Raw genomic sequence first — 19,995 nt, forward strand, 5'->3', positions numbered from 1 at the left:
CTTTGTGCTAGATGAAAGAACGTCTCTCCACATGCTCAGTTCTGAGAGATAAGTGTGTGTGAAAGCCGTCCTTCACCTAGCTTGTTGGGAACACAAAGTTTCTTTTCAGTTGCAAACTCCACTCCATACATATATGTGGGGAGGTAGTAGCTCTAACACGGTTTTACAGTGAAAACTGCAGGAACTTCAAACTGGCACTAGGAAACAGACTGAGAATCCACAGTAAAAGTTTCTCCTGCAACCCGTTCCCTTTGTGCTAGATGAAAGAACGTCTCTCCTCATGCTCAGTTCTGAGAGATAACTGTGTGTGAAAGCCGTCCTTCACATAGCTTGTTGGGAACACAAAATTTCTCTTCAGTTGCAAACTCCACTCGATACATATATATGGGGAGGTAATAGCCCCAACTCTGTTTTACAGTGAAAACTGCAGGAACTTCAAACAAGCACTAGAAACAGACTGAGAATCCAGAGTAAATGTTTCTCCTGCAACCGGTTCCCTTTGTGCTAGATGAACGAAAGTCTCTCCACATGCTCAGTTCTCAGAGATAATTGTGAGTGAAAGCCGTCCTTCACCCAGCTTGTTGGGAACACAAAGTTTCTCTTCAGTATCAAACTTCACTCCATACATATATATGGGGAGGTACTAGCTCCAACTCGGTTTTACAGTGAAAACTGCAGGAACTTCAAACCGGCACTAGGAAACAGACTGAGATACCAGAGTAAAGGATTCTCCTGCAACCCGTTCCCTTGGTGCTAGATGAACGAACGTCTCTACACATGCTCAGTTCTGAGAGTAAAGTGAGTGTGAAAGCCGTTCTTCACATAGCTTGTTGGGAACACAAAGTTTCTTATCAGTTGCAAACTCCACTCCATACATATATATGGGGAGGTACTAGCACCAACTCTGTTTTGCAGTGAAAACTGCAGGAACTTCAAACCGGCACTAGGAAACAGACTGAGATAAAAGAGGAAAAGTTTCTCCTGCAACCCGTTCCCTTTGTGCTAGATGAACGAACATCTCTCCACATGCTCAGTTTTGAGAGATAAGTGTGTGTGAAAGCCGTCCTTCTCCTAGCTTGTTGGGAACACAAAGTTTCTCTTCAGTTGCAAACTCCACTCGATACATATATATGGGGAGGTACTAGCTCCAACTCGGTTTTACAGTGAAAACTTCAGGAACTTCAAACCGGCACTAGGAAACAGACTGAGAAACCAGAGTAAAAGTTTCTCCTGCAACCCGTTCCCTTTGTGCTAGATGAAAGAAAGTCTCTCCACATGCTCAGTTCTAGAGATAAGTGTGTGTGAAAGCCGTCCTTCACATAGCTTGTTGGGAACACAAAGTTTCTCTTCAGTTGCAAACTCCACTCCAAACATATATATGGGGAGGTAGTAGCTCCAACTCGGTTTTACAGTGAAAACTGCAGGAACTTCATACCGGCACTAGGAAACAGACTGAGAAACCAGAGTAAATGTTTCTCCTGCAAACCGTTCCCTTTTTGCTAGATGAACGAACGTCTCTCCACATACTCAGTTCTGAGGGATAAGTGTGTGTGAAAGCCGTCCTTCACCTAGCTTGTTGGGAACACAAAGTTTCTTTTCAGTTGCAAACTCCACTCCATACATATATATGGGTATGTAGTAGATCCAACTCGGTTTTACAGTGAAAACTGCAGGAACTTCAAACTGGCACTAGGAAACAGACTGAGAAACCACAGTAAAAGTTTCTCCTGCAACCCGTTCCCTTTGTGCTAGATGAAAGAACGTCTCTCCACATGCTCAGTTCTGAGAGATAAGTGTGTGTGAAAGCCGTCCTTCACCTAGCTTGTTGGGAACACAAAGTTTCTTTTCAGTTGCAAACTCCACTCCATACATATATGTGGGGAGGTAGTAGCTCTAACACGGTTTTACAGTGAAAACTGCAGGAACTTCAAACTGGCACTAGGAAACAGACTGAGAAACCAGAGTAAAAGTTTCTCCTGCAACCCGTTCCCTTTGTGCTAGATGAAAGAACGTCTCTCCTCATGCTCAGTTCTGAGAGATAAGTGTGTGTGAAAGCCGTCCTTCACATAGCTTGTTGGGAACACAAAGTTTCTCTTCAGTTGCAAACTCCACTCGATACATATATATGGGGAGGTACTAGCCCCAACTCGGTTTTACAGTGAAAACTGCAGGAACTTCAAACAAGCACTAGGAAACAGACTGAGAATCCAGAGTAAATGTTTCTCCTGCAACCGGTTCCCTTTGTGCTAGATGAACGAAAGTCTCTCCACATGCTCAGTTCTCAGAGATAATTGTGTGTGAAAGCCGTCCTTCACCCAGCTTGTTGGGAACACAAAGTTTCTCTTCAGTATCAAACTTCACTCCATACATATATATGGGGAGGTACTAGCTCCCACTCGGTTTTACAGTGAAAACTGCAGGAACTTCAAACCGGCACTAGGAAACAGACTGAGATATCAGAGTAAAGGATTCTCCTGCAACCCGTTCCCTTGGTGCTAGATGAACGAACGTCTCTACACATGCTCAGTTCTGAGAGTAAAGTGAGTGTGAAAGCCGTCCTTCACATAGCTTGTTGGGAACACAAAGTTTCTCTTCAGTTGCAAACTCCACTCCATACATATATATGGGGAGGTACTAGCTCCAACTCGGTTTTACAGTGAAAACTGCAGGAACTTCAAACCGGCACTAGGAAACAGACTGAGATACCAGAGTAAAAGATTCTCCTGCAACCCGTTCCCTTTGTGCTAGATGAACGAACGTCTCTACACATGCTCAGTTCTGAGAGTAAAGTGAGTGTGAAAGCCGTCCTTCACATAGCTTGTTGGGAACACAAAGTTTCTTATCAGTTGCAAACTCCACTCCATACATATATATGGGGAGGTACTAGCACCAACTCTGTTTTGCAGTGAAAACTGCAGGAACTTCAAACCGGCACTAGGAAACAGACTGAGATAAAAGAGGAAAAGTTTCTCCTGCAACCCGTTCCCTTTGTGCTAGATGAACGAACGTCTCTCCACATGCTCAGTTTTGAGAGATAAGTGTGTGTGAAAGCCGTCCTTCTCCTAGCTTGTTGGGAACACAAAGTTTCTCTTCAGTTGCAAACTCCACTCGATACATATATATGGGGAGGTACTAGCTCCAACTCGGTTTTACAGTGAAAACTTCAGGAACTTCAAACCGGCACTAGGAAACAGACTGAGAAATGAGAGTAAAAGTTTCTCCTTCAAACCGTTCCCATTGTGCTAGATGAACGAACGTCTCTCCACATGATCAGTTCTGAGAGATAAGTGTGTGTGAAAGCCGTACTTCACCTAGGTTGTTGGGAACACAAAGTTTCTTTTCAGTTTCAAACTCCACTCCATACATATATATGGGTAGGTAGTAGATCCAACTCGGGTTTACAGTGAAAACTACAGGAACTTCAAACTGGCACTAGGAAACAGACTGAGAAACCACAGAAAAAGTTTCCCCTGCAACCCGTTCCCTTTGTGCTAGATGAACGAACGTCTCTACACATGCTCAGTTCTGAGAGATAAGTGTGTGTGAAAGCCGTCCTTCAACAAGCTTGCTGGGAACACAAAGTTTCTCTTTAGATGCAAACTCCACTCCATACATATATAAGGGTAGGTACTAGCTCCAACTCGGTTTTACAGTGAAAACTGCAGGAACTTCAAACCGGCACTAGGAAACAGTCTGAGAAAGCAGAATAAAAGTTTCTCTTGCAACCCGTTCCCTTTGTGCTAGATGAACGAACGTCTCTCCACATGCTCAGTTCTGAGAGATAAGTGTGTGTGAAAGCCGTCCTTCACCTAGCTTGTTGGGAACACAAAGTTTCTCTTCAGTATCAAACTCCACTCCATACATATATATGGGGAGGTACTAGCTCCATCTCGGATTTACAGTGAAAACTGCAGGAACTTCAAACCGGCACTAGGAAACAGACTGAGATACCAGAGTAAAAGATTTTCCTGCAACCCGTTCCCTTTGTGCTAGTTGAACGAACGTCTCTACACATGCTCAGTTCTGAGAGTAAAGTGAGTGTGAAAGCCGTCCTTCACATAGCTTGTTGGGAACACAAAGTTTCTCTTCAGTTGCAAACTCCACTCCATACATATATATGGGGAGGTACTAGCTCCAACTCGGTTTTACAGTGAAAACTGCAGGAACTTCAAACCGGCACTAGGAAACAGACTGAGATACCAGAGTAAAAGTTTCCCCTGCAATCCGTTCCCTTTGTGCTAGATGAACGAACGTCTCTCCACATGCTCAGTTCTGAGAGATAATTGTGTGTGAAAGCCGTCCTTCACCTAGCTTGTTGGGAACACAAAGTTTCTTATCAGTTGCAAACTCCACTCCATACATATATATGGGGAGGAACTAGCTCCAAATCGGTTTTACAGTGAAAACTGCAGGAAATTCAAACCGGCACTAGGAAACAGACTGAGAAACCACAGTAAAAGTTTCTCCTGCAACCCGTTCCCTTTGTGCTAGATGAAAGATCGTCTCTCCACATGCTCAGTTCTGAGAGATAAGTGTGTGTGAAAGCCGTCCTTCACCTAGCTTGTTGGGAACACAAAGTTTCTTTTCAGTTGCAAACTCCACTCCATACATATATGTGGGGAGGTAGTAGCTCTAACACGGTTTTACAGTGAAAACTGCAGGAACTTCAAACTGGCACTAGGAAACAGACTGAGAAACCAGAGTAAAAGTTTCTCCTGCAACCCGTTCCCTTTGTGCTAGATGAAAGAACGTCTCTCCTCATGCTCAGTTCTGAGAGATAAGTGTGTGTGAAAGCCGTCCTTCACATAGCTTGTTGGGAACACAAAGTTTCTCTTCAGTTGCAAACTCCACTCGATACATATATATGGGGAGGTACTAGCCCCAAATCGGTTTTACAGTGAAAACTGCAGGAACTTCAAACAAGCACTAGGAAACAGACTGAGAATCCAGAGTAAATGTTTCTCCTGCAACCGGTTCCCTTTGTGCTAGATGAACGAAAGTCTCTCCACATGCTCAGTTCTCAGAGATAATTGTGTGTGAAAGCCGTCCTTCACCCAGCTTGTTGGGAACACAAAGTTTCTCTTCAGTATCAAACTTCACTCCATACATATATATGGGGAGGTACTAGCTCCAACTCGGTTTTACAGTGAAAACTGCAGGAACTTCAAACCGGCACTAGGAAACAGACTGAGATACCAGAGTAAAGGATTCTCCTGCAACCCGTTCCCTTGGTGCTAGATGAACGAACGTCTCTACACATGCTCAGTTCTGAGAGTAAAGTGAGTGTGAAAGCCGTCCTTCACATAGCTTGTTGGGAACACAAAGTTTCTCTTCAGTTGCAAACTCCACTCCATACATATATATGGGGAGGTACTAGCTCCAACTCGGTTTTACAGTGAAAACTGCAGGAACTTCAAACCGGCACTAGGAAACAGACTGAGATACCAGAGTAAAAGATTCTCCTGCAACCCGTTCCCTTTGTGCTAGATGAACGAACGTCTCTACACATGCTCAGTTCTGAGAGTAAAGTGAGTGTGAAAGCCGTCCTTCACATAGCTTGTTGGGAACACAAAGTTTCTTATCAGTTGCAAACTCCACTCCATACATATATATGGGGAGGTACTAGCTCCAAATCGGTTTTACAGTGAAAACTGCAGGAAATTCAAACCGGCACTAGGAAACAGACTGAGAAACCAGAGTAAAAGTTTCTCCTGCAACCCGTTCCCTTTGTGCTAGATGAACGAACGTCTCTCCACATGCTCAGTTTTGAGAGATAAGTGTGTGTGAAAGCCGACCTTCTCCTAGCTTGTTGGGAACACAAATTTTCTCTTCAGTTGCAAACTCCACTCGATACATATATATGGGGAGGTACTAGCTCCAACTCGGTTTTACAGTGAAAACTGCAGGAACTTCAAACTGGCACTAGGAAACAGACTGAGAAATGAGAGTAAAAGTTTCTCCTTCAAACCGTTCCCATTGTGCTAGATGAACGAACGTCTCTCCACATGATCAGTTCTGAGAGATAAGTGTGTGTGAAAGCCGTACTTCACCTAGGTTGTTGGGAACACAAAGTTTCTTTTCAGTTTCAAACTCCACTCCATACATATATATGGGTAGGTAGTAGATCCAACTCGGGTTTACAGTGAAAACTACAGGAACTTCAAACTGGCACTAGGAAACAGACTGAGAAACCACAGAAAAAGTTTCCCCTGCAACCCGTTCCCTTTGTGCTAGATGAACGAACGTCTCTACACATGCTCAGTTCTGAGAGATAAGTGTGTGTGAAAGCCGTCCTTCAACAAGCTTGCTGGGAACACAAAGTTTCTCTTTAGATGCAAACTCCACTCCATACATATATAAGGGTAGGTACTAGCTCCAACTCGGTTTTACAGTGAAAACTGCAGGAACTTCAAACCGGCACTAGGAAACAGTCTGAGAAAGCAGAATAAAAGTTTCTCTTGCAACCCGTTCCCTTTGTGCTAGATGAACGAACGTCTCTCCACATGCTCAGTTCTGAGAGATAAGTGTGTGTGAAAGCCGTCCTTCACCTAGCTTGTTGGGAACACAAAGTTTCTCTTCAGTATCAAACTCCACTCCATACATATATATGGGGAGGTACTAGCTCCATCTCGGATTTACAGTGAAAACTGCAGGAACTTCAAACCGGCACTAGGAAACAGACTGAGATACCAGAGTAAAAGATTTTCCTGCAACCCGTTCCCTTTGTGCTAGTTGAACGAACGTCTCTACACATGCTCAGTTCTGAGAGTAAAGTGAGTGTGAAAGCCGTCCTTCACATAGCTTGTTGGGAACACAAAGTTTCTCTTCAGTTGCAAACTCCACTCCATACATATATATGGGGAGGTACTAGCTCCAACTCGGTTTTACAGTGAAAACTGCAGGAACTTCAAACCGGCACTAGGAAACAGACTGAGATACCAGAGTAAAAGTTTCCCCTGCAATCCGTTCCCTTTGTGCTAGATGAACGAACGTCTCTCCACATGCTCAGTTCTGAGAGATAATTGTGTGTGAAAGCCGTCCTTCACCTAGCTTGTTGGGAACACAAAGTTTCTTATCAGTTGCAAACTCCACTCCATACATATATATGGGGAGGAACTAGCTCCTAATCGGTTTTACAGTGAAAACTGCAGGAAATTCAAACCGGCACTAGGAAACAGACTGAGAAACCACAGTAAAAGTTTCTCCTGCAACACGTTCCCTTTGTGCTAGATGAAAGAAAGTCTCTCCACATGCTCAGTTCTGAGAGATAAGTGTGTGTGAAAGCCGTCCTTCACATAGCTTGTTGGGAACACAAAGTTTCTCTTCAGTTGCAAACTCCACTCCAAACATATATATGGGGAGGTAGTAGCTCCAACTCGGTTTTACAGTGAAAACTGCAGGAACTTCATACCGGCACTAGGAAACAGACTGAGAAACCAGAGTAAATGTTTCTCCTGCAAACCGTTCCCTTTTTGCTAGATGAACGAACGTCTCTCCACATACTCAGTTCTGAGGGATAAGTGTGTGTGAAAGCCGTCCTTCACCTAGCTTGTTGGGAACACAAAGATTCTCTTCAGTTGCAAACTCCACTCCATACATATATATGGGTATGTAGTAGATCCAACTCGGTTTTACAGTGAAAACTGCAGGAACTTCAAACTGGCACTAGGAAACAGACTGAGAAACCACAGTAAAAGTTTCTCCTGCAACCCGTTCCCTTTGTGCTAGATGAAAGAACGTCTCTCCACATGCTCAGTTCTGAGAGATAAGTGTGTGTGAAAGCCGTCCTTCACCTAGCTTGTTGGGAACACAAAGTTTCTTTTCAGTTGCAAACTCCACTCCATACATATATGTGGGGAGGTAGTAGCTCTAACACGGTTTTACAGTGAAAACTGCAGGAACTTCAAACTGGCACTAGGAAACAGACTGAGAATCCACAGTAAAAGTTTCTCCTGCAACCCGTTCCCTTTGTGCTAGATGAAAGAACGTCTCTCCTCATGCTCAGTTCTGAGAGATAACTGTGTGTGAAAGCCGTCCTTCACATAGCTTGTTGGGAACACAAAATTTCTCTTCAGTTGCAAACTCCACTCGATACATATATATGGGGAGGTAATAGCCCCAACTCTGTTTTACAGTGAAAACTGCAGGAACTTCAAACAAGCACTAGGAAACAGACTGAGAATCCAGAGTAAATGTTTCTCCTGCAACCGGTTCCCTTTGTGCTAGATGAACGAAAGTCTCTCCACATGCTCAGTTCTCAGAGATAATTGTGAGTGAAAGCCGTCCTTCACCCAGCTTGTTGGGAACACAAAGTTTCTCTTCAGTATCAAACTTCACTCCATACATATATATGGGGAGGTACTAGCTCCAACTCGGTTTTACAGTGAAAACTGCAGGAACTTCAAACCGGCACTAGGAAACAGACTGAGATACCAGAGTAAAGGATTCTCCTGCAACCCGTTCCCTTGGTGCTAGATGAACGAACGTCTCTACACATGCTCAGTTCTGAGAGTAAAGTGAGTGTGAAAGCCGTTCTTCACATAGCTTGTTGGGAACACAAAGTTTCTTATCAGTTGCAAACTCCACTCCATACATATATATGGGGAGGTACTAGCACCAACTCTGTTTTGCAGTGAAAACTGCAGGAACTTCAAACCGGCACTAGGAAACAGACTGAGATAAAAGAGGAAAAGTTTCTCCTGCAACCCGTTCCCTTTGTGCTAGATGAACGAACATCTCTCCACATGCTCAGTTTTGAGAGATAAGTGTGTGTGAAAGCCGTCCTTCTCCTAGCTTGTTGGGAACACAAAGTTTCTCTTCAGTTGCAAACTCCACTCGATACATATATATGGGGAGGTACTAGCTCCAACTCGGTTTTACAGTGAAAACTTCAGGAACTTCAAACCGGCACTAGGAAACAGACTGAGAAACCAGAGTAAAAGTTTCTCCTGCAACCCGTTCCCTTTGTGCTAGATGAAAGAACGTCTCTCCTCATGCTCAGTTCTGAGAGATAACTGTGTGTGAAAGCCGTCCTTCACATAGCTTGTTGGGAACACAAAATTTCTCTTCAGTTGCAAACTCCACTCGATACATATATATGGGGAGGTAATAGCCCCAACTCTGTTTTACAGTGAAAACTGCAGGAACTTCAAACAAGCACTAGGAAACAGACTGAGAATCCAGAGTAAATGTTTCTCCTGCAACCGGTTCCCTTTGTGCTAGATGAACGAAAGTCTCTCCACATGCTCAGTTCTCAGAGATAATTGTGAGTGAAAGCCGTCCTTCACCCAGCTTGTTGGGAACACAAAGTTTCTCTTCAGTATCAAACTTCACTCCATACATATATATGGGGAGGTACTAGCTCCAACTCGGTTTTACAGTGAAAACTGCAGGAACTTCAAACCGGCACTAGGAAACAGACTGAGATACCAGAGTAAAGGATTCTCCTGCAACCCGTTCCCTTGGTGCTAGATGAACGAACGTCTCTACACATGCTCAGTTCTGAGAGTAAAGTGAGTGTGAAAGCCGTTCTTCACATAGCTTGTTGGGAACACAAAGTTTCTTATCAGTTGCAAACTCCACTCCATACATATATATGGGGAGGTACTAGCACCAACTCTGTTTTGCAGTGAAAACTGCAGGAACTTCAAACCGGCACTAGGAAACAGACTGAGATAAAAGAGGAAAAGTTTCTCCTGCAACCCGTTCCCTTTGTGCTAGATGAACGAACATCTCTCCACATGCTCAGTTTTGAGAGATAAGTGTGTGTGAAAGCCGTCCTTCTCCTAGCTTGTTGGGAACACAAAGTTTCTCTTCAGTTGCAAACTCCACTCGATACATATATATGGGGAGGTACTAGCTCCAACTCGGTTTTACAGTGAAAACTTCAGGAACTTCAAACCGGCACTAGGAAACAGACTGAGAAACCAGAGTAAAAGTTTCTCCTGCAACCCGTTCCCTTTGTGCTAGATGAAAGAAAGTCTCTCCACATGCTCAGTTCTAGAGATAAGTGTGTGTGAAAGCCGTCCTTCACATAGCTTGTTGGGAACACAAAGTTTCTCTTCAGTTGCAAACTCCACTCCAAACATATATATGGGGAGGTAGTAGCTCCAACTCGGTTTTACAGTGAAAACTGCAGGAACTTCATACCGGCACTAGGAAACAGACTGAGAAACCAGAGTAAATGTTTCTCCTGCAAACCGTTCCCTTTTTGCTAGATGAACGAACGTCTCTCCACATACTCAGTTCTGAGGGATAAGTGTGTGTGAAAGCCGTCCTTCACCTAGCTTGTTGGGAACACAAAGTTTCTTTTCAGTTGCAAACTCCACTCCATACATATATATGGGTATGTAGTAGATCCAACTCGGTTTTACAGTGAAAACTGCAGGAACTTCAAACTGGCACTAGGAAACAGACTGAGAAACCACAGTAAAAGTTTCTCCTGCAACCCGTTCCCTTTGTGCTAGATGAAAGAACGTCTCTCCACATGCTCAGTTCTGAGAGATAAGTGTGTGTGAAAGCCGTCCTTCACCTAGCTTGTTGGGAACACAAAGTTTCTTTTCAGTTGCAAACTCCACTCCATACATATATGTGGGGAGGTAGTAGCTCTAACACGGTTTTACAGTGAAAACTGCAGGAACTTCAAACTGGCACTAGGAAACAGACTGAGAAACCAGAGTAAAAGTTTCTCCTGCAACCCGTTCCCTTTGTGCTAGATGAAAGAACGTCTCTCCTCATGCTCAGTTCTGAGAGATAAGTGTGTGTGAAAGCCGTCCTTCACATAGCTTGTTGGGAACACAAAGTTTCTCTTCAGTTGCAAACTCCACTCGATACATATATATGGGGAGGTACTAGCCCCAACTCGGTTTTACAGTGAAAACTGCAGGAACTTCAAACAAGCACTAGGAAACAGACTGAGAATCCAGAGTAAATGTTTCTCCTGCAACCGGTTCCCTTTGTGCTAGATGAACGAAAGTCTCTCCACATGCTCAGTTCTCAGAGATAATTGTGTGTGAAAGCCGTCCTTCACCCAGCTTGTTGGGAACACAAAGTTTCTCTTCAGTATCAAACTTCACTCCATACATATATATGGGGAGGTACTAGCTCCCACTCGGTTTTACAGTGAAAACTGCAGGAACTTCAAACCGGCACTAGGAAACAGACTGAGATATCAGAGTAAAGGATTCTCCTGCAACCCGTTCCCTTGGTGCTAGATGAACGAACGTCTCTACACATGCTCAGTTCTGAGAGTAAAGTGAGTGTGAAAGCCGTCCTTCACATAGCTTGTTGGGAACACAAAGTTTCTCTTCAGTTGCAAACTCCACTCCATACATATATATGGGGAGGTACTAGCTCCAACTCGGTTTTACAGTGAAAACTGCAGGAACTTCAAACCGGCACTAGGAAACAGACTGAGATACCAGAGTAAAAGATTCTCCTGCAACCCGTTCCCTTTGTGCTAGATGAACGAACGTCTCTACACATGCTCAGTTCTGAGAGTAAAGTGAGTGTGAAAGCCGTCCTTCACATAGCTTGTTGGGAACACAAAGTTTCTTATCAGTTGCAAACTCCACTCCATACATATATATGGGGAGGTACTAGCACCAACTCTGTTTTGCAGTGAAAACTGCAGGAACTTCAAACCGGCACTAGGAAACAGACTGAGATAAAAGAGGAAAAGTTTCTCCTGCAACCCGTTCCCTTTGTGCTAGATGAACGAACGTCTCTCCACATGCTCAGTTTTGAGAGATAAGTGTGTGTGAAAGCCGTCCTTCTCCTAGCTTGTTGGGAACACAAAGTTTCTCTTCAGTTGCAAACTCCACTCGATACATATATATGGGGAGGTACTAGCTCCAACTCGGTTTTACAGTGAAAACTTCAGGAACTTCAAACCGGCACTAGGAAACAGACTGAGAAATGAGAGTAAAAGTTTCTCCTTCAAACCGTTCCCATTGTGCTAGATGAACGAACGTCTCTCCACATGATCAGTTCTGAGAGATAAGTGTGTGTGAAAGCCGTACTTCACCTAGGTTGTTGGGAACACAAAGTTTCTTTTCAGTTTCAAACTCCACTCCATACATATATATGGGTAGGTAGTAGATCCAACTCGGGTTTACAGTGAAAACTACAGGAACTTCAAACTGGCACTAGGAAACAGACTGAGAAACCACAGAAAAAGTTTCCCCTGCAACCCGTTCCCTTTGTGCTAGATGAACGAACGTCTCTACACATGCTCAGTTCTGAGAGATAAGTGTGTGTGAAAGCCGTCCTTCAACAAGCTTGCTGGGAACACAAAGTTTCTCTTTAGATGCAAACTCCACTCCATACATATATAAGGGTAGGTACTAGCTCCAACTCGGTTTTACAGTGAAAACTGCAGGAACTTCAAACCGGCACTAGGAAACAGTCTGAGAAAGCAGAATAAAAGTTTCTCTTGCAACCCGTTCCCTTTGTGCTAGATGAACGAACGTCTCTCCACATGCTCAGTTCTGAGAGATAAGTGTGTGTGAAAGCCGTCCTTCACCTAGCTTGTTGGGAACACAAAGTTTCTCTTCAGTATCAAACTCCACTCCATACATATATATGGGGAGGTACTAGCTCCATCTCGGATTTACAGTGAAAACTGCAGGAACTTCAAACCGGCACTAGGAAACAGACTGAGATACCAGAGTAAAAGATTTTCCTGCAACCCGTTCCCTTTGTGCTAGTTGAACGAACGTCTCTACACATGCTCAGTTCTGAGAGTAAAGTGAGTGTGAAAGCCGTCCTTCACATAGCTTGTTGGGAACACAAAGTTTCTCTTCAGTTGCAAACTCCACTCCATACATATATATGGGGAGGTACTAGCTCCAACTCGGTTTTACAGTGAAAACTGCAGGAACTTCAAACCGGCACTAGGAAACAGACTGAGATACCAGAGTAAAAGTTTCCCCTGCAATCCGTTCCCTTTGTGCTAGATGAACGAACGTCTCTCCACATGCTCAGTTCTGAGAGATAATTGTGTGTGAAAGCCGTCCTTCACCTAGCTTGTTGGGAACACAAAGTTTCTTATCAGTTGCAAACTCCACTCCATACATATATATGGGGAGGAACTAGCTCCAAATCGGTTTTACAGTGAAAACTGCAGGAAATTCAAACCGGCACTAGGAAACAGACTGAGAAACCACAGTAAAAGTTTCTCCTGCAACCCGTTCCCTTTGTGCTAGATGAAAGATCGTCTCTCCACATGCTCAGTTCTGAGAGATAAGTGTGTGTGAAAGCCGTCCTTCACCTAGCTTGTTGGGAACACAAAGTTTCTTTTCAGTTGCAAACTCCACTCCATACATATATGTGGGGAGGTAGTAGCTCTAACACGGTTTTACAGTGAAAACTGCAGGAACTTCAAACTGGCACTAGGAAACAGACTGAGAAACCAGAGTAAAAGTTTCTCCTGCAACCCGTTCCCTTTGTGCTAGATGAAAGAACGTCTCTCCTCATGCTCAGTTCTGAGAGATAAGTGTGTGTGAAAGCCGTCCTTCACATAGCTTGTTGGGAACACAAAGTTTCTCTTCAGTTGCAAACTCCACTCGATACATATATATGGGGAGGTACTAGCCCCAAATCGGTTTTACAGTGAAAACTGCAGGAACTTCAAACAAGCACTAGGAAACAGACTGAGAATCCAGAGTAAATGTTTCTCCTGCAACCGGTTCCCTTTGTGCTAGATGAACGAAAGTCTCTCCACATGCTCAGTTCTCAGAGATAATTGTGTGTGAAAGCCGTCCTTCACCCAGCTTGTTGGGAACACAAAGTTTCTCTTCAGTATCAAACTTCACTCCATACATATATATGGGGAGGTACTAGCTCCAACTCGGTTTTACAGTGAAAACTGCAGGAACTTCAAACCGGCACTAGGAAACAGACTGAGATACCAGAGTAAAGGATTCTCCTGCAACCCGTTCCCTTGGTGCTAGATGAACGAACGTCTCTACACATGCTCAGTTCTGAGAGTAAAGTGAGTGTGAAAGCCGTCCTTCACATAGCTTGTTGGGAACACAAAGTTTCTCTTCAGTTGCAAACTCCACTCCATACATATATATGGGGAGGTACTAGCTCCAACTCGGTTTTACAGTGAAAACTGCAGGAACTTCAAACCGGCACTAGGAAACAGACTGAGATACCAGAGTAAAAGATTCTCCTGCAACCCGTTCCCTTTGTGCTAGATGAACGAACGTCTCTACACATGCTCAGTTCTGAGAGTAAAGTGAGTGTGAAAGCCGTCCTTCACATAGCTTGTTGGGAACACAAAGTTTCTTATCAGTTGCAAACTCCACTCCATACATATATATGGGGAGGTACTAGCTCCAAATCGGTTTTACAGTGAAAACTGCAGGAAATTCAAACCGGCACTAGGAAACAGACTGAGAAACCAGAGTAAAAGTTTCTCCTGCAACCCGTTCCCTTTGTGCTAGATGAACGAACGTCTCTCCACATGCTCAGTTTTGAGAGATAAGTGTGTGTGAAAGCCGACCTTCTCCTAGCTTGTTGGGAACACAAATTTTCTCTTCAGTTGCAAACTCCACTCGATACATATATATGGGGAGGTACTAGCTCCAACTCGGTTTTACAGTGAAAACTGCAGGAACTTCAAACTGGCACTAGGAAACAGACTGAGAAATGAGAGTAAAAGTTTCTCCTTCAAACCGTTCCCATTGTGCTAGATGAACGAACGTCTCTCCACATGATCAGTTCTGAGAGATAAGTGTGTGTGAAAGCCGTACTTCACCTAGGTTGTTGGGAACACAAAGTTTCTTTTCAGTTTCAAACTCCACTCCATACATATATATGGGTAGGTAGTAGATCCAACTCGGGTTTACAGTGAAAACTACAGGAACTTCAAACTGGCACTAGGAAACAGACTGAGAAACCACAGAAAAAGTTTCCCCTGCAACCCGTTCCCTTTGTGCTAGATGAACGAACGTCTCTACACATGCTCAGTTCTGAGAGATAAGTGTGTGTGAAAGCCGTCCTTCAACAAGCTTGCTGGGAACACAAAGTTTCTCTTTAGATGCAAACTCCACTCCATACATATATAAGGGTAGGTACTAGCTCCAACTCGGTTTTACAGTGAAAACTGCAGGAACTTCAAACCGGCACTAGGAAACAGTCTGAGAAAGCAGAATAAAAGTTTCTCTTGCAACCCGTTCCCTTTGTGCTAGATGAACGAACGTCTCTCCACATGCTCAGTTCTGAGAGATAAGTGTGTGTGAAAGCCGTCCTTCACCTAGCTTGTTGGGAACACAAAGTTTCTCTTCAGTATCAAACTCCACTCCATACATATATATGGGGAGGTACTAGCTCCATCTCGGATTTACAGTGAAAACTGCAGGAACTTCAAACCGGCACTAGGAAACAGACTGAGATACCAGAGTAAAAGATTTTCCTGCAACCCGTTCCCTTTGTGCTAGTTGAACGAACGTCTCTACACATGCTCAGTTCTGAGAGTAAAGTGAGTGTGAAAGCCGTCCTTCACATAGCTTGTTGGGAACACAAAGTTTCTCTTCAGTTGCAAACTCCACTCCATACATATATATGGGGAGGTACTAGCTCCAACTCGGTTTTACAGTGAAAACTGCAGGAACTTCAAACCGGCACTAGGAAACAGACTGAGATACCAGAGTAAAAGTTTCCCCTGCAATCCGTTCCCTTTGTGCTAGATGAACGAACGTCTCTCCACATGCTCAGTTCTGAGAGATAATTGTGTGTGAAAGCCGTCCTTCACCTAGCTTGTTGGGAACACAAAGTTTCTTATCAGTTGCAAACTCCACTCCATACATATATATGGGGAGGAACTAGCTCCTAATCGGTTTTACAGTGAAAACTGCAGGAAATTCAAACCGGCACTAGGAAACAGACTGAGAAACCACAGTAAAAGTTTCTCCTGCAACCCGTTCCCTTTGTGCTAGATGAAAGATCGTCTCTCCACATGCTCAGTTCTGAGAGATAAGTGTGTGTGAAAGCCGTCCTTCACCTAGCTTGTTGGGAACACAAAGTTTCTTTTCAGTTGCAAACTCCACTCCATACATATATGTGGGGAGGTAGTAGCTCTAACACGGTTTTACAGTGAAAACTGCAGGAACTTCAAACTGGCACTAGGAAACAGACTGAGAAACCAGAGTAAAAGTTTCTCCTGCAACCCGTTCCCTTTGTGCTAGATGAAAGAACGTCTCTCCTCATGCTCAGTTCTGAGAGATAAGTGTGTGTGAAAGCCGTCCTTCACATAACTTGTTGGGAACACAAAGTTTCTCTTCAGTTGCAAACTCCACTCGATACATATATATGGGGAGGTACTAGCCCCAAATCGGTTTTACAGTGAAAACTGCAGGAACTTCAAACAAGCACTAGGAAACAGACTGAGAATCCAGAGTAAATGTTTCTCCTGCAACCGGTTCCCTTTGTGCTAGATGAACGAAAGTCTCTCCACATGCTCAGTTCTCAGAGATAATTGTGTGTGAAAGCCGTCCTTCACCCAGCTTGTTGGGAACACAAAGTTTCTCTTCAGTATCAAACTTCACTCCATACATATATATGGGGAGGTACTAGCTCCAACTCGGTTTTACAGTGAAAACTGCAGGAACTTCAAACCGGCACTAGGAAACAGACTGAGATACCAGAGTAAAGGATTCTCCTGCAACCCGTTCCCTTGGTGCTAGATGAACGAACGTCTCTACACATGCTCAGTTCTGAGAGTAAAGTGAGTGTGAAAGCCGTCCTTCACATAGCTTGTTGGGAACACAAAGTTTCTCTTCAGTTGCAAACTCCACTCCATACATATATATGGGGAGGTACTAGCTCCAACTCGGTTTTACAGTGAAAACTGCAGGAACTTCAAACCGGCACTAGGAAACAGACTGAGATACCAGAGTAAAAGATTCTCCTGCAACCCGTTCCATTTGTGCTAGATGAACGAACGTCTCTACACATGCTCAGTTCTGAGAGTAAAGTGAGTGTGAAAGCCGTCCTTCACATAGCTTGTTGGGAACACAAAGTTTCTTATCAGTTGCAAACTCCACTCCATACATATATATGGGGAGGTACTAGCTCCAAATCGGTTTTACAGTGAAAACTGCAGGAAATTCAAACCGGCACTAGGAAACAGACTGAGAAACCAGAGTAAAAGTTTCTCCTGCAACCCGTTCCCTTTGTGCTAGATGAACGAACGTCTCTCCACATGCTCAGTTTTGAGAGATAAGTGTGTGTGAAAGCCGACCTTCTCCTAGCTTGTTGGGAACACAAATTTTCTCTTCAGTTGCAAACTCCACTCGATACATATATATGGGGAGGTACTAGCTCCAACTCGGTTTTACAGTGAAAACTGCAGGAACTTCAAACTGGCACTAGGAAACAGACTGAGAAATGAGAGTAAAAGTTTCTCCTTCAAACCGTTCCCATTGTGCTAGATGAACGAACGTCTCTCCACATGATCAGTTCTGAGAGATAAGTGTGTGTGAAAGCCGTACTTCACCTAGGTTGTTGGGAACACAAAGTTTCTTTTCAGTTTCAAACTCCAATCCATACATATATATGGGTAGGTAGTAGATCCAACTCGGGTTTACAGTGAAAACTATAGGAACTTCAAACTGGCACTAGGAAACAGACTGAGAAACCACAGAAAAAGTTTCCCCTGCAACCCGTTCCCTTTGTGCTAGATGAACGAACGTCTCTACACATGCTCAGTTCTGAGAGATAAGTGTGTGTGAAAGCCGTCCTTCAACAAGCTTGCTGGGAACACAAAGTTTCTCTTTAGATGCAAACTCCACTCCATACATATATAAGGGTAGGTACTAGCTCCAACTCGGTTTTACAGTGAAAACTGCAGGAACTTCAAACCGGCACTAGGAAACAGTCTGAGAAATCAGAATAAAAATTTCCCTTGCAACCCGTTCCCTTTGTGCTAGATGAACGAACGTCTCTCCACATGCTCAGTTCTGAGAGATAAGTGTGTGTGAAAGCCGTCCTTCACCTAGCTTGTTGGGAACACAAAGTTTCTCTTCAGTATCAAACTCCACTCCATACATATATATGGGGAGGTACTAGCTCCAACTCGGATTTACACTGAAAACTGCAGGAACTTCAAACCGGCACTAGGAAACAGACTGAGATACCAGAGTAAAAGATTTTCCTGCAACCCGTTCCCTTTGTGCTAGTTGAACGATCGTCTCTCCACATGCTCAGTTTTGAGAGATAAGTGTGTGTGAAAGCCGTCCTTCTCCTAGCTTGTTGGGAACACAAATTTTCTCTTCAGTTGCAAACTCCACTCGATACATATATATGGGGAGGTACTAGCTCCAACTCGGTTTTACAGTGAAAACTGCAGGAACTTCAAACTGACACTAGGAAACAGACTGAGAAATGAGAGTAAAAGTTTCTCCTTCAAACCGTTCCCATTGTGCTAGATGAACGAACGTCTCTCCACATGATCAGTTCTGAGAGATAAGTGTGTGTGAAAGCCGTACTTCACCTAGGTTGTTGGGAACACAAAGTTTCTTTTCAGTTTCAAACTCCACTCCATACATATATATGGGTAGGTAGTAGATCCAACTCGGGTTTACAGTGAAAACTACAGGAACTTCAAACTGGCACTAGGAAACAGACTGAGAAACCACAGTAAAAGTTTCCCCTGCAACCCGTTCCCTTTGTGCTAGATGAACGAACGTCTCTAAACATGCTCAGTTCTGAGAGATAAGTGTGTGTGAAAGCCGTCCTTCAACAAGCTTGCTGGGAACACAAAGTTTCTCTTTAGATGCAAACTCCACTCCATACATATATATGGGTAGGTACTAGCTCCAACTCGGTTTTACAGTGAAAACTGCAGGAACTTCAAACCGGCACTAGGAAACAGTCTGAGAAAGCAGAATAAAAGTTTCTCTTGCAACCCGTTCCCTTTGTGCTAGATGAACGAACGTCTCTCCACATGCTCAGTTCTGAGAGATAAGTGTGTGTGAAAGCCGTCCTTCACCTAGCTTGTTGGGAACACAAAGTTTCTCTTCAGTATCAAACTCCACTCCATACATATATATGGGGAGGTACTAGCTCCAACTCGGTTTTACAGTGAAAACTGCAGGAACTTCAAACCGGCACTAGGAAACAGACTGAGATACCAGAGTAAAAGATTCTCCTGCAACCCGTTCCCTTTGTGCTAGATGGACGAACGTCTCTCCACATGCTCAGTTTTGAGAGATAAGTGTGTGTGAAAGCCGTCCTTCTCCTAGCTTGTTGGGAACACAAAGTTTCTCTTCAGTTGCAAACTCCACTCGATACATATATATGGGGAGGTACTAGCTCCAACTCGGTTTTACAGTGAAAACTTCAGGAACTTCAAACCGGCACTAGGAAACAGACTGAGAAATGAGAGTAAAAGTTTCTCCTTCAAACCGTTCCCATTGTGCTAGATGAACGAACGTCTCTCCACATGATCAGTTCTGAGAGATAAGTGTGTGTGAAAGCCGTACTTCACCTAGGTTGTTGGGAACACAAAGTTTCTTTTCAGTTTCAAACTCCACTCCATACATATATATGGGTAGTTAGTAGATCCAACTCGGGTTTACAGTGAAAACTACAGGAACTTCAAACTGGCACTAGGAAACAGACTGAGAAACCACAGTAAAAGTTTCCCCTGCAACCCGTTCCCTTTGTGCTAGATGAACGAACGTCTCTACACATGCTCAGTTCTGAGAGATAAGTGTGTGTGAAAGCCGTCCTTCAACAAGCTTGCTGGGAACACAAAGTTTCTCTTTAGATGCAAACTCCACTCCATACATATATAAGGGTAGGTACTAGCTCCAACTCGGTTTTACAGTGAAAACTTCAGGAACTTCAAACCGGCACTAGGAAACAGTCTGAGAAAGCAGAATAAAAGTTTTTTGCAACCCGTTCCCTTTGTGCTAGATGAACGAACGTCTCTCCACATGCTCAGTTCTGAGAGATAAGTGTGTGTGAAAGCCGTCCTTCACCTAG

Source organism: Camelus dromedarius, chromosome 21 (assembly GCF_036321535.1).
Source record: "Camelus dromedarius isolate mCamDro1 chromosome 21, mCamDro1.pat, whole genome shotgun sequence".
Classification (NCBI taxonomy): domain Eukaryota; kingdom Metazoa; phylum Chordata; class Mammalia; order Artiodactyla; family Camelidae; genus Camelus; species Camelus dromedarius.